This window comes from Erythranthe guttata, chromosome 6, assembly GCF_056151865.1.
Source record: "Erythranthe guttata isolate IM_541 chromosome 6, IM_541, whole genome shotgun sequence".
NCBI lineage: Eukaryota > Viridiplantae > Streptophyta > Magnoliopsida > Lamiales > Phrymaceae > Erythranthe > Erythranthe guttata.
The window spans coordinates 6,137,248-6,152,319 of NC_142538.1; the positions used below are offsets into that span (position 1 = coordinate 6,137,248).

The 15,072-nt window shown below is 37.8% G+C and overlaps 1 pseudogene; it reads right to left on the reverse strand.

The window, feature by feature from the left end:
• Positions 1-5,568: 5,568 nt before the first annotated feature.
• On the reverse strand, positions 5,569-7,617 carry LOC148769980 (putative calcium-binding protein CML13 pseudogene; annotated as a pseudogene).
• Positions 7,618-15,072: the final 7,455 nt, after the last annotated feature.

The window sequence follows — 15,072 nt, forward strand, 5'->3', positions numbered from 1 at the left end:
ATATAATTCGAGGGTGCAAAGTGTCAATACCCCCAAAATAATTCAATAAAATTAATCAAATTGATCACTTCCCCCTGAACGCCACATTTTGCACCGTTTTCCTCGTACTTCTTTTTTACCGGCAGAAATGCCAGCCGGCGGCGGCAGCGAGGAAATCTCGGCATAACCGAAATCGCAACCAATATCCGCCATAATTGTACTAGATGATCTCATCCTGTAAAGCCAGAAGTTTACTCGCTCCAGAAAATTCCAATTTACCCAATTCAAGTTCAGCATTATTAGCCGACGAAGATGGCGCGTGTAGACGCTCGGCGGCGAATGCAGTGACCAGGCGATACGAAGATTTGGCGGCTCAAAAAATTTGTTAGATCAAGTTCCGTCTCCTAGATTTGGAGCCACGTGGAGGTTGTTCATTTTCTAGGTGAAGTCGACCGATTATGGTGATGGCTGAAGAAAATCGAGGCAGAAAAGCCTTTACTTGGGTAATGCCTTCCTCTTCGGAAGGATTTGATGAGGGGTAAATTAAAGGAGTGTGTGGTGCATGTTAGGAGTATCACAGATGTCATAAAACAAATTTGATGAGCAATGTATAACATACATTCCTTTTTGTTAGCATAATTAGTTTTTCATTTAAACTTTCAAATGTATAATTTAGATAAGTCGTATAGGGTTGGAGTCTATCTATTAGTTACTCCATTGTATTCTTCCTCTATATAATAGCAATATACATCTACTGTTTTGGTGTGAACTACCAAACAACTTTTCTTCCATCTTATAATCTTACATGGTATCGGCCAGATATTATGCACAAGCCTGACTCTGAACTTACGCTTCCGTACAAAATATTTTCTTTATAAAATGTCTACCCCTTCCGACACCTCGAATGGAACCACCAACCCTTCACTCACTCTCACGTTTCCAAATATCTCATCCCAAATAGAACATAAAATGGATGGCACCAATTATCTTCAATGGCTTGCACAAATTGTTCCACTCCTTCGAAGCTTCGAACTTATGGGGTTTGTTGATGGTTCAGATTCCACCCCACCCTTAACTCTTGCTGATCAATCTCCAAATCCAGCATATAAGATCTGGTATAGGAGAGACCGACATCTTTTAAGTCCAATCCTTGCTTCTTTAACTGTTAATTTTGTTTCAACAGTTTATGGTCATAATACCTCCAAGCAAGTTTGGACTGCCCTTGCATCTCGGTATTCGGCACAGTCTCGTTCTCGATTGGCTCATCTTAAACGCCAATTGCAAACTATTTTTCAAGGGTCCCGTTCATGCAATGAATTTATCGACACTGTCAAATCCATTGCCGATCAATTAGCTGAGCGAATTGATGAACACGACGTTATCTCATATATTCTTGCCGGTCTCAATCCTTCTTACAACTCCTTTGTCACGTCATTCAATTTGGCGTCCATAGATAAGGAATTCACTTTGGAAGATCTTGTGGCTGAGTTACTTGGATGCGAATCAATGCTTGACTCTCAACATTATTCTTCTCTCAACGATACACACTTTACTATGGTTGCTGCCAAAGGGAGGAGTTCAATGCCAAAATGAAAGCACTTTTCACCTCTGCCTAAAGGTAACAATTTTGGGCAGCAAAGAAGATCACTCCATGCCACTTTTAACAGTCGTTTGCCACTTTTACCGACCCCAACGCAAAAACCGGGTGATGTTTCTACTCCCATTTACAAAGAAAAATGTCAGATTTGTGATAAAACAAGCCACAAGGCTATCGACAGTTACCACAGGTTTGATTATTCTTATCAGAGACGCCATCCACCATCTCAACTTGCTGCCATGGTTGCTGAAAGGAATGCTCAATATGACAATCAAGTTTGGTTTGCGGATAGTGCAACCAATGCCCATATCACGTCAAATGTTGAGAACTTCTCCTACCAACAGCCATACCACGGAAATGAATTTGTTACTATAGGAAATGGCTCAGGTTTGCATATTAAGAATACTGCCTCTACTTCCATAAAAGATGGCAAATCCCAGTTTAATCTTGCCAATGTTTTACAGTGTCGTTCAACATCTTCAAACTTAATTTCCATAAATAAGTTTTGTTTAGATAATGATTGTTAGTTTTTACTAACTCGTGATGATTTTTTTGTGAAGAAGAATCACACGGGCAAGATTCTGTTCCACGGAATGGTTGAGAATGGCTTATATCCCTTTGCTTTCAATTAGACTTCTTCAAGAAAACTGCAGTGTCATACATAGGAATCAAAGCATCTTTAACTCGTTGGCATTCTATATTAGGGCATCCATCTTCATCTGTTCTTAAGAGTTTAGTTAATTTACACAGTCTTCCAATTTTAAGTTCGATAAATAAAGTGTACTTTTGTTCCTCTTGTCAACTAGACAAAGCAACAAAATCGCCGTTTTATTCTTCAGCTCGTCAATCAACAAAACCTCTAGAATTAATACACTCCGATGTTTGGGTTACACCAATTAATTCAATCAGTGGCTGTAAATTTTATGTTTTATTTATTGATGACTTCTCTCGTTTTTCCTGGTTGTATCCTTCATATCACAAGTCGGATGTTTTCTCTACATTCGTGAAATTTAAAGTACTTGTTTAAAATCTTTTTTCCATGTCTATCAAACAATTTCAATCTGACAATGGTGGTGAGTTTGTTTCAGCTTCATTTAAAGATTTATTTACAAAATCTGGGATACACCATGGATTAACTTGTCCATATACTTCTCAACAAAATGGTGTAGTCGAGAGAAAACATCGTCATATTCAAGAGATTGGGCTTACTTTGTTGGCTGGTTCGGGTTTATCGCAAAAATATTGGGTTGATGCTTTTCAAACACCTATTTTTTTTAATCAATAGGTTGCCAACTAAAGTTTTGGAAAATGATACACCATACTTTAAGTTATTCCATCGACACCCAAATTACATGGAACTAAAAACCTTTGGGTGTGAATGTTTTCCTTTACTAAGCCCATATCAGCCACACAAACTATCTTTTCGGAGCAAGAAATGCATTTTCTTAGGATATTCCAATAATCAACGAGGTTATAGATGCTTAGATTTTTCTACACGGAGAGTATACATCTCACGGCACGTTGTTTTCAATGAAGAGTCTTTTCGAGCAAGTCAAATTAATCATTCTCCTATACATGTTCTGAACAAAACTCTCTCTCATAAGTCTCTCACAGAAGATCAAACTGTTAATATGAGTAACGATTATTGTCTTGCATATTTTCATGATCCTACAGTCACTGCTAATAACTCTTCTGATCCAATTCAAACTTCACAAAATATCGTCACCAACAACCAAAAAGATCGTTCAGAACAACGTCCTTGTAACCTCAGATTTGATACCTAAATACTCCCAACAATTCACTACACGAGTCATCCACACCCGAGTCATTTTCTCATGAAATTTCACATAATTTTCATGTACCTTCCCCAGACACGCAACTTGATCAATCATTAACTTTGTTAATTCCTACTCCAACTTTGGCTATAGAACTACCTACTGAGTCCATCTCTGAACCCGACAATTCTCGTCGAGTTACTCGTTCATAGAAGGGAAATTCCAAACCAAAGTATTTTCCAAATTTCAAAGCCCTTTATTCAACTAGACATCCACTACGTGTATTGAGCAGTGTTCTTAGAACTTCTGAAACCGAGCCATCTTCTTATAGTCAAGCAGCATCTTCTCCGGAGTGGCGGGCTGCTATGGCCTATGGGCACAGAGTTTGATGCTTTGATGAAAAATGGTACTTTATCTCTCTGTCCAAAACATTTTGATCATCATATTGTGCGTAACAAGTGGGTTTATAAAATTAAACGCAAACCTGGTGGGAGTATTGACAGATTCAAAGCAAGGTTAGTTGCTAAGGGATTTGATCAAATTAATGGAATTGATTTTCATGAAACTTTCAGTCCTACCATTAAACCAGCTACTGTTCGTTTGGTGGTCGCTCTAGCCGTCTCTTTTGATTGGCCAATCGCCATTGGATGTATCTAACGCCTTCTTGCATGGATTTCTTGAAGAGGATGTTTATATGGTCCAACCAAAAGGATTATTGACCCCGGCCATCCAAGTTACGTTTGCAAATTGCATAAGTCTCTTTATGGTCTCAAACATGCACCACGTCAATGGTTTTTACGTCTCAGCCAACAACTAATGGAGTTTGGTTTTCAAGGGTCGTCTTTAGATCACTCTCTTTTTACCTTTCACTCGACTACTGTGACAGTCTTTATACTTATTTATGTCGATGATATCATAATAATTGGATCAAATGAGCATGGTATATTTTTTGTTATTGACAAATTGAAGGATAGTTTCGGCATGAAGGCTCTCGGACCTTTGAACTATTTCTGGGGCATTCAAGCATCTCGAGACTCTACCGGTCTTCACTTACGACAAACCAAATATATTTCTGATTTGCTTGATCGTGCAAAAATGACAGGAGCTAAGCCACTTAATTCTCCAGCAAGTGGCACCAAACTATCTGCTTATGGTAGTGACACACTAAAAGATCCAACTCAGTATCGTCAAATAGTTGGTAGCCTCCAATATTCCACATTGACACGTCCTGACATTGCCTATACTGTTAATCAATTGTGTCAATTAATGCATAATCCTTGCTCGACCCATTGTACAGCAGTCAAACGTGTGCTACAATATCTTAAGGGAACTATTGATTTTGGCTTGTATTACACTCAGTCCTCTATATCTCTTAATACATTTTATGATTCAGATTGGGCAGGTAATCCGGATGATAGAAAATCAACAAGTGGTTATAGGGTTTTCTTAGGCACTAACTTGATTTCTTGGTCCGCCAAGAAACAAAATGTAGTATCCCGGTCAAGTACGGAGGCGGAGTATCGCTCTATGGCAATCGCTACTGCTGAATGATGCGAACCCCGTAGAACTTGTTACGAAACCCTAATATCTTCCACAGAAGTAAGACCGAACACATCCAAAAGAACAAGGATTCAGATTGGCGGAGGCAATGAATAATGACCCCATAGCTATGAAGAGCTAGAAACCATTATTATCAAGGTGGAATATTGACCCCGTGGTTATAATGAACCAGAAACCAATATTATGTCGCTAAGAAACTTACAAGAATCCACTTCTAAAATCCCAAAGGTTGCTTTAGAACAGCGAATGAGAATTAATATCACCAAATATTCAAAATATCATTAAAATTCGTCCATTAAAATAGGCCAAATTGTTAACCTATTAATAAGGTCTTAAAAGACTCATTTTTCACCAGGAAAATGACTCCTATCTAAACTATAATACGGAAAGTTATAAATAAGCAACGTTAACCATAAAAGACTCTAAAATAATAAAAACATAATAAATCCTAAATTAAAAACGTGCATAAATAAAATAAATAACTAGATCTTCAAATCGACTTCTCGATCAGCCTTCTTAACTCGCGTAGACGGTAGGTTGTGCACGTGTATGCAATTAAAGCTCCATTTCGACACTGTTCCACTTCGAATATCTCTTCACTCAAAACATATAATCTTACAGTGCACCAAATACAAAAGAATGCAAATTCATCTTCTCTCACTTGGCTACCATGCAGGCGATGAAATCCTCGCAGCGGATCTTGCCATCGGATCTGACATGGATCTCGCGGATCCACTCGTCAAGCTCGGCGGGATCAAGTTTCTCGCCGATGCTGATGAATATGTGCCTGAGGTCCGAAAAGACGACGTATCTAGTTCCGTCTTTGTCAAGCGCCTTGAATGCGTCCCGGACCTGCCGGTCGAACGGCTCCGGCTTCGGGTGCTTCGACATTAGTTCTGCGAATCTCGCGAAACTGAAGGGGAAATACAGCTTCTCCTCCACGATTATCGACTTCAGCTACACCTGTGTAGGGTTTCCGCCAAGTGACCGCATAAGGATTCTGAGCTCCGACGCCGCAATCTTGCCATCGCCGTCGGTGTCGAAGAAATTGAACGCCTCCTTCATCGATGATACCCGCTCGTAGCTCAGATCCTTCTGTAAGAGTAGTTGACCAAGAGCCAACTAATTGTTGTGTTTTCTCACGCTACTCGTAAATAATCTATTTAGTATTAATGATAAATATCCCCTTTGGCATTCTATATCTTTGTCCCTTGCATAAGCATAGATATAGTCCTTACCGTTACTTAATTACTATAAGTAGATCTAGTAGAATCATGAGATTATTTAGTTAAGTATAATAACTGTTAAACATGGTTCCTAGTGAACGGGTTACACCACTAATGAGGATATCGGCCTTTCCCATTCGAGACTAGCACTTAGTGTATGTGTACTGCGTCTCATCAGTCAACGGTGTTGTGACATCGGCATACATAAGTGGGTGCTCATAAGTTGATGAGTTCACTGAACTCCCTTAATCTAGAGGTCTTTAAGTGGTTCCCAATAATCGAGTAGATATTTCAATGATATATTTCTACACCATTAATCCTTAAGACCCAGACATCATCGTGACTTCACTAGAGGACCAGCTGCATCGTGACCTATCCCAGAGTTCCACCAAGGACCGCCCCAAGGGCCAGTGTTCGTGCAGTCCGAAATCTAGTGGGAGGTCTGTGTATTGTAGTAGGAGATTGGATCGCTTGATTAGTCAAGGATATCCTGTGTGTTCTTGTGATTTATAATCCATGAAGTCTGTGGCCACAGCTGAAAGTGTCGTGATTAGAGAAATCTATTTCTCTAAGTCAAACACGAACGAATTATATAATCAAGAACGTCCACACAGTGATTGAACTCATAAAGAGGTCTCGACGAACCAATGCCTCTAGTTCAATCGGGATATATGTATCGAAGGGAGCGTACTGTACGTTAACTATATCACAAGGTTCTTGCAGGCACTTCATTTGTATCTAGGGAATCATGACGCATAGTTGCTAAACGCCAATCTTGATTCGTTGGGTAGTTAAGTTGAAACTATATTCAACTTAATTGTAACTCTAGGGACGAGTTTAAACCACAATGGGTTGTGGGCCCACGGCTAGCTTACATCTGAACCATCGAGGGTCACACTGCTCGTGTACTTGAGATCCTTAATGCAACGAGCTAAGATTAATTAGTTAATCTTAGTGTAATTGGAAGTCAATATGATTGAGTCCAACATTTGTAATTGTTAATTACGGATGAGAATAAGTAGTGGAAAATAATCCGACGGAAATTTAGTGAACTTTCTATATTGGGAAGTTTCCCAATTTGGTAAGTCCTAAATTAGGGTTTCCAATTTGGGAAATTGGTAAATTGTAAAGTGGTACTCGTATGGACGAGAATTTGTGCTCGTTGTCAAAATATAATTATTATATTTTTGTGAGCATTCGTTTGTTAGAAACGAGCTGAGAAAGAGAGTGGACTTAAGTTGTTGGGCCTAGACCAACTTAAGGCCTGTTAGGGTTTTTACAATGAGCATATAAATAGGATTTATATGTCTTGTGAAAGACAAAAAAAAAAAACAAAAAAAACATAACACAAGCTTGAAACTCTAGCTTCTCTCCCCACGGTCGTCCACCTTGAAGCCGAAACCCTACCTCCGCCACCAGACGCCGCGCCGCCGCTACTCCCTGCCGCATCGGCATCTTCCTTTTTCCCTTCGTTCTTCATCGTTGTACTTAGCCTATCACGTATCTAGTGTTGTGTGGATAGTGGATTGAATATACGAGGTGAAACCTAAGAGGAGGAAGATTATTATGCCGCCAACGCCGCCACCAGGGTCGTCTCCACGCGCCCCCATGCGCCGCCACAAGCCGGTGATGCGAGAAGGCAATTCTGAAAAACTGCTCTTAGATTTTCTACGCAGTCCGGCGAGAAAATTCGCCATAAATCATCGGAGATCGGATTGACGTGAAATTTTGGCAGAAGCTTCAAGACTCATAAATATACAATAGTCCAGAAGAAATTGTCCATCCAGTTGATAACCATGGAGATATTGAAGTCGGAGCAGGGCTTTTAATTTCAGATCAGCAAACAAGTTGGATCAATAGAAGTGGGAAGAGCAGCTAGCCATCTTCTCGAGTCTTCGTTCGATTCACGCTTCAAGGGTAACATATAGTTTTCCCTAATTCATATACATGTATTAATTAATTTAGGGTAAATTACAAACACCCCCCTGAGGTATGGTCAAATTACAAAAACACCCCTCTTGTTTGGATAATTACAACCACCCCCTCAACTCCTCAAATTTAGTGGAATCTTCGAAATTATATGGAATATTATCACTTTTGTACCCGTTTTATCCCATTCAAACTCTACATTATGAAGCAAGATGATCATAATATGTGATTTTTAGCTTGTATATATCAGTTTGTGGTGCATCGGAAACTATATTTTTACACAAAACGAGTACAAACTAGAGCAAATTTCACGGAATCTAGACGATTATGTTGAATTTGGCACCATAAGGGTGGATGTGTAAGAAAAAAATCACAGTTGAGGGGGGTAGATGTAATTATCCAAACAAGAGGGGGGTTTTTGTAATTTGACCATACCTCAGGGGGGTGTTTGTAATTTACCCATTAATTTATATTAATTGAGATTAATGTATGTTAATTGATTATTGAATAACATGAATCTATATGTTCGATTATGTGTTTATGTGAATCGTTCGTTGAGCATGTTAATTATTTGATTTAATTTCGCGAGCATGCTATGATGATTTAATTTATGTCATTTAAATTAATTATATATGCGAGCATGTTTGTCGGTGATTGGAAGCGAAAAGGTACGCGATTAATTGTGATTTATTGTGCACGTTCTTGTTTATATAAATAAACTAAAAATTTTGTTTTCCGCTGCGTACACGTGCCTGAATTGGAATGTTGTAGGAATGTTGCCTTCAACTAAAACACCATTGTCCTAATATTTCTCAACACATGAATTTGGGATAAGCTTCCTACGTATTAGAGGATACGTACTTATAGAGATAAATAGATGAGGTCGCTTAGTTATCCCAATTCATATTATAGACATGATATAATGTGTGCAGTGAAGCGTCGTTGTAGATATCATTCTAACCCCAACCAAGTAAGTTGAATAACAATGAAACAAATCCTTAAATATTTGCGAATTAGTAAGGACTTGTTATAGTCTATGGGGATTCCGAGTTGAAAATAAAGTCGTTCGACGACTTTAGTGTTTCAATCGGAAGTGGACAACTCAAAAAGGACGTCGAGATTTATATTCATGCTTATTAACAAGGTGTCGTATCAGTTCCAAGTGAAACATGACGACGGATTCCACCTCCGAAGCTTAATATATTGCGGCATTAGATGACGCGAACGTAGCAGTTTGGATTCGAAATTACATTCAAATGTTTAATGTATGATTTCAATAGGTCTCATCAGAAATCCAAGCATATACTGAATCGTAATTATCTCATTAGTAAGATAATTAATAGGGGCGAACTTTAGTGGAGAGAGTTGTCTCGGTTGACAACGTATTAGAACCCTAAACTTAGCCTTTACCCATACCGGTCCATGAGAAACATTGACAGTCGATGGGACTTAGGTAATAAGTAGTTGGCTTTCGGTCAAGTGGGAGATTGAAAGAGTAGGTGACCAAGAGCCAACTAATTGTTGTGTTTTCTCACGCTACTCGTAAATAATCTATTTCGTATTAATGATAAATACCCCCTTTGGCATTCTATATCTTTGTCCCTTGCATAAGCATAGATATAGTCCTTACAGTTACTTAATAACTATAAGTAGATCTAGTAGAACGTGAGATTATTTAGTTAAGTATATTAACTGTTAAACATGGTTCCTAGTCAACGGGTTACGCCACTAATGAGGATATCGGCCTTTCCCATTCGAGACTAGCACTTAGTGTATGTGTACTGCGTCTCATCAGTCAACGGTGTTGTGACATCGGCATACATAAGTGGGTGCTCATAAGTTGATGAGTTCACTGAACTCCCTCAATCTAGAGATCTATCTCTAAGTGGTTCCCAATAATCGAGTAGATATTTCAATGATATAGTTGTACACCATTAATCCTTCAGACCCAGACATCACCGTGACATCACTAGAGGACCAGCTGTATCGTGACTTGTCCCTGAGTTCCACCGAGGACCGCCCCAAGGGCCAGTGTTCGTGCAGTCTGAAATCTAGTGGGAGGTCTGTGTATTGTAGTAGGAGATTGGATCGCTTGATTAGTCATGGATATCCTGTGTGTTGTTGCGATTTATAATCCATGAAGTCTGTGGCCTCAACTGAAAGTGTCGTGATTAGAGAAATGTGTTTCTCTAAGTCAAACACGAACGTATTATATAATCAAGAACGTCCACACAGTTATTGAACTTATAAGGAGGTCTCGACGAACCAATGCCTCTAGTTCAATCGGGATATCTCTGTCGAAGGGATCGTACTGTACGTTAACTATATCACAAGGTTCTTGCAGGCACTTCATTTGTATCTAGGGAATCATGACGCGTAGTTGCTACACAACAATCTTGATTCGTTAGGTAGTTAAGTTGAAACTATATTCAACTTAATTGTAACTCTAGGGACGAGTTTAAACCACAATGGGTTGTGGGCCCACGGCTAGCTTACACCTGAACCATCGAGGGTCACACTGCTCGTGTACTTGAGATCCTTAATGCAACGAGCTAAGATTAATTAGTTAATCTTAGTGTAATTGGAAGTCAATATGATTGAGTCCAACATTCGTAATTGTTAATTACCGATGAGAATAAGTAGAGGAAAAGAATCCAACGGAAATTTAGTGAAATTTCTTTATTGGGAAGTTTCCCGGCCCGATTTAGCAAGTCCTAAATTAGGGTTTCCAATTTAGGAAATTGGTAAATTGCAAAGTGGTACTCGTATCGACGAGAATTTGTGATCGTTGTCAAAATATTATTGTTATAGTTTTATGAGCATTCGTTTGTTAGAAACGAGCCGAGAAAGAGAGTGGACTTAAGCTGTTGGGTCTAGCCCAACTTTGGGCATGTTAGGGTTTTCACAATGAACATAATAGGATTTATATGTCTTGTGAAAGACACACAAAAAAAAAACAACAACAAAACATAACACAGGTTTGAAACCATAGCTTATCGCCCCAAGACCGTCCACCTTGCAGCCGAAACCCTACCTTCGCCACCAGACGCCGCGCCGCCGCCAGTTGCCGCCGCATCGGCATCTTCATTTTTCCCTTCGTTCTTCTTCGTTGTACTTAGCCTATCACGTATCTAGTGCTGCGTGGATAGTGGATTGAATATACGAGGTGAAACCTAAGAGGAAGAAGATTATTATGCCGCCAACGCCGCCACCAGGGTCGTCTCCACGTGCCCCCACGCGCCACCACAAGCCGGTGATGCGAGAAGGCAATTCTGAAAAACTGCTCTCGGATTTTCTGCGCAGTCCGGCGAGAAAATTTGCCATAATCAATCGGAGATCGGATGGACATACAATTTTGACACAAGCTTCAAGACTCATAAATATAAAATATTCCAGAAGAAAATGTCCATCCAGTAGATAACCATGGAGATATTGAAGTCGGAGCAGGGCTGTAATTTCAGATCAGCAAATAGGTTGGATGAATAGGAGTGGGAAGAGCAGCTAGCCATCTTCTCGAGTCTTCGTTCGATTCACGCTTCAAGGGTAATATATCGTTTTCCCTAATTCAAATACATGTATTAATTAATTTATATTAATTGAGATTAATGTATGTTAATTGATTATTGAATCACATGAATCTATATGTTCGATTATGTGTTTATGGCAATCGTTCGTTGAGCATGTTAATTATTTGATTTAATTTAGCGAGCATGCTATGATGATTTAATTTATGTCATTTAAATTAATTATATGTGCGAGCATGTTTGTCGATGATTGGAAGCGAAAAGGTACGCAATTAATTTTAATTTATTGTGCACGTGCTGTTTATATAAATTAGTTTATATAAATAATATAATTTTTTTTTCCGTTGCGTACACGTGCCTGATACTAATACCTTCCCCATTTTCTCTCTCAATTTTTTTTGTGTTGCGGCTATATGCAAGACTAATTCCACTTGTGCAAGACCAAATTGAAATTTTCAATGTATAAATACTATAATACCCTTACTTGTTAAAAAAATAGAAAAATTCAAATGTGCAATACCAAAAACTCAAAAACACAAAAACACAAAAACACAAAAAACCCTATCACAAAACCACAAAACCGCAAGACCAACTATCATCTTCTCCATCTTCCAAAACTCACAAAACCTTTCTCCTTCCTCTTCCATAAACCCACAAAAACTAAACATTCAAAATCATCAAAACTCAATGAATCTTAGTAACATGGCAAGTATGGAGTCAAAAAACATCAAAATAGAAGATTCTACGGTGGTATAACCCAAGAAGGTATGCATTTATGTGTGTTTTAGCTAGAATATTGTTTTTCTAAAAACAATCTCGTCCAGATGCGGTCGACATGTACAGGTCGAATTTTATAGGTAAAAATCGATATTGAGATGTCGATTTTGGAGTACAAAATTGACACCTTAGTGTCGAAATTTTATCTGTTAGCAAATTAGTCCAAATATACTAAATTTCGACATTAAGGTGTCGAATTTATGGACATATATTCGACACCTTAATGTCGAAATTTAGTTGTTTCATATTTTTTTAAATCACGCGCAGACGCGGTTGACATGTACATGTCGAATTTTACAGGTAAAAATTGACATTGAGATGTCAATTTTGGAGTGCAAAATCGACACCTTAGTGTCGAAATTTAACTGTTAGCAAATTAGTCCAAATATACTAAATTTTGACATTAAGGTGTCAAATTTATGGACATATATTCGACACCTTAACGTCGAAATTTAGTTGTTTCATATTTTTTTAACTTTCTATTTTCCAATTACTTTGTATTTCAATATTCATTTATTTTTTATAGCAAAAGTCGAATGCGAAAACGCAGTTTATTGTCCAAATTCATCCAAGATTTCAAAATATGTACAAGACATCAAGAACATCGGTCGGCGGTGGAGCTTGGGCAGCGGAGCTTTGGCGTAGGGTAGGGTTTCCGGGGGGGGGGGGGGGGGGGGGGGGGGGGTGGTCGGTTTTTTTAATTTCACTTTTTTTTTTCTTCTTTTTGTTTCACTTTTTTTTTCATTATTTGTTATTTGGTCTTGCATGAGCGAACAAAAGCTAATTTAATTTATGGGTATATTTCTCATTTCATCTTAATAAATTGGAACCTTTTGGAAATATTGTTTAATTTGGTCTTACACAAGTGCAATTAGTATTGCATATAGCCGCATCCTTTTTTTTTCTTCCTCCTCTTTTCTGATTTTCAATTAATTTCCTCGTCTTTCTCTCTCTATTTTTTTGGGAAAATTAGCAATAACCCCCTCATCTACGAAATATAGTTAAGGAAACACCTCCTCCCAAAAATAATTAGAGAAAACCCCCTTAGGGTATATTTCTAGCAAAATGAATCTTTAATAATCCCTAAACTACCCTTATTCAGATTCTTAATCAACTATACTTCATCATAGTCCATTAATATACCTGATGTAGATAAAAAAATTAAAAAAAAATAAAAAAAAAATAAAAAATTAAAAAATTTCCTTAATCGACTACAAAGCATAGTCGATTAACGCTTATCGATTATGCTCCATAGTCGATTAAGGAAATTGATACAGAAAAGAAGGAAAAAAAAACGGAAAAAAAAAACGAAAAAGAAAACGCTGAGTGCGTGACATAGTGATGATGTGGATGGTGGGGGCAAAGCTGGAAAATATAATGCTGAAAATGGGTGTGGACTTTTCTCAAATGGAGAGAAATATTTTGGGCCTCTCTCCATTAAAAGAAGTAATGATGGGGTTTGCTCAAAGATGCCCATTTTTTTTTATCTCTCCCTCATTTTTTCAGAAAATAAAATTCTTACTATGTTTCCGTTGGGGGACTGAGTATGAAATATACAATATTTGGGGGTCACTTTTGGAATTGTCGAAGCAATTGCAGTAAGTTATAATTGTCAATCAAGTATGGCCATGGCCATGGGCCATAAGTTTTGAAGTAGGGTAAATTATAACTACTTCCCTAAGGCAAAGTTTAATTACAAACATACCCCTTCCTTTTGAGAAATTACATTCAACCCCTGTGACATGTAATTTTTTTACATCCACCCCTACAAACGGGTGTTAATTAGGGGTGGTAAACGAGTTGAGCCGACTCGTGAGCTCGATAGGCCGGCTCGAAAAAAACTCGAACTCGAGCTCGACATTTCTGACTAGTCGAGCTCGAGCTTTTTTTTGTTGTTCATGAACTCACGAGTCGGCCGGCGAGCCTTATATATATATATATATATATATATATATATATATATATATATATATATATATATATATATATATATATATATATATATATATATATATATATATATATATATATATATATATTATATTATTAGGTATTATAGGATAGTAGGATTCTATTATGATTCGATTACCTAGATTAGTTAGGATTTAGTTACCTAGTCAAACTCTATTAGCCTGCAATATTTCTCTATATATATTCCATGTAAATCAACCCATAACAAAATGGGGGTTTCTATTATATTACGTATTATTATTTCTCTCTTTCTCCTATTCTATTCTTCCTATAGGATACAACATTTGTTAATACATCGATTGAACACTTGTTTACAATCTGGATGATACATCTCCACATTAGTATGATATTATCCACATGGACCAAGTCCAAGGCCATGTAGCCCAACGAAAATTCTCTAATGTTAAAGTCAAAAATCGTAGAGGGTAATCCAAAAAGTGATGAAATCATGGAAAATTAACCGTAGATCTAATTACCATAGCATCTAACTCTCGGACCCGAACCTTGTAAATTACATCACTTGTAATAATAACTAATTGAGACTAGCTTCAAGATAATTCGTTAAAAAAATATTAAATGAGCTCATTTTAGTATACCCATCAAAGTTACACCTTATTTTTCTAGAGAGTCCTACTACTTGATAATTAATGAACTAATGACGTTAATGATTTGGTAATGCCACAGGTACTATCCCAGAAGAAACTTGGCTTCTTAATAATTTAAAGGAATTGAAC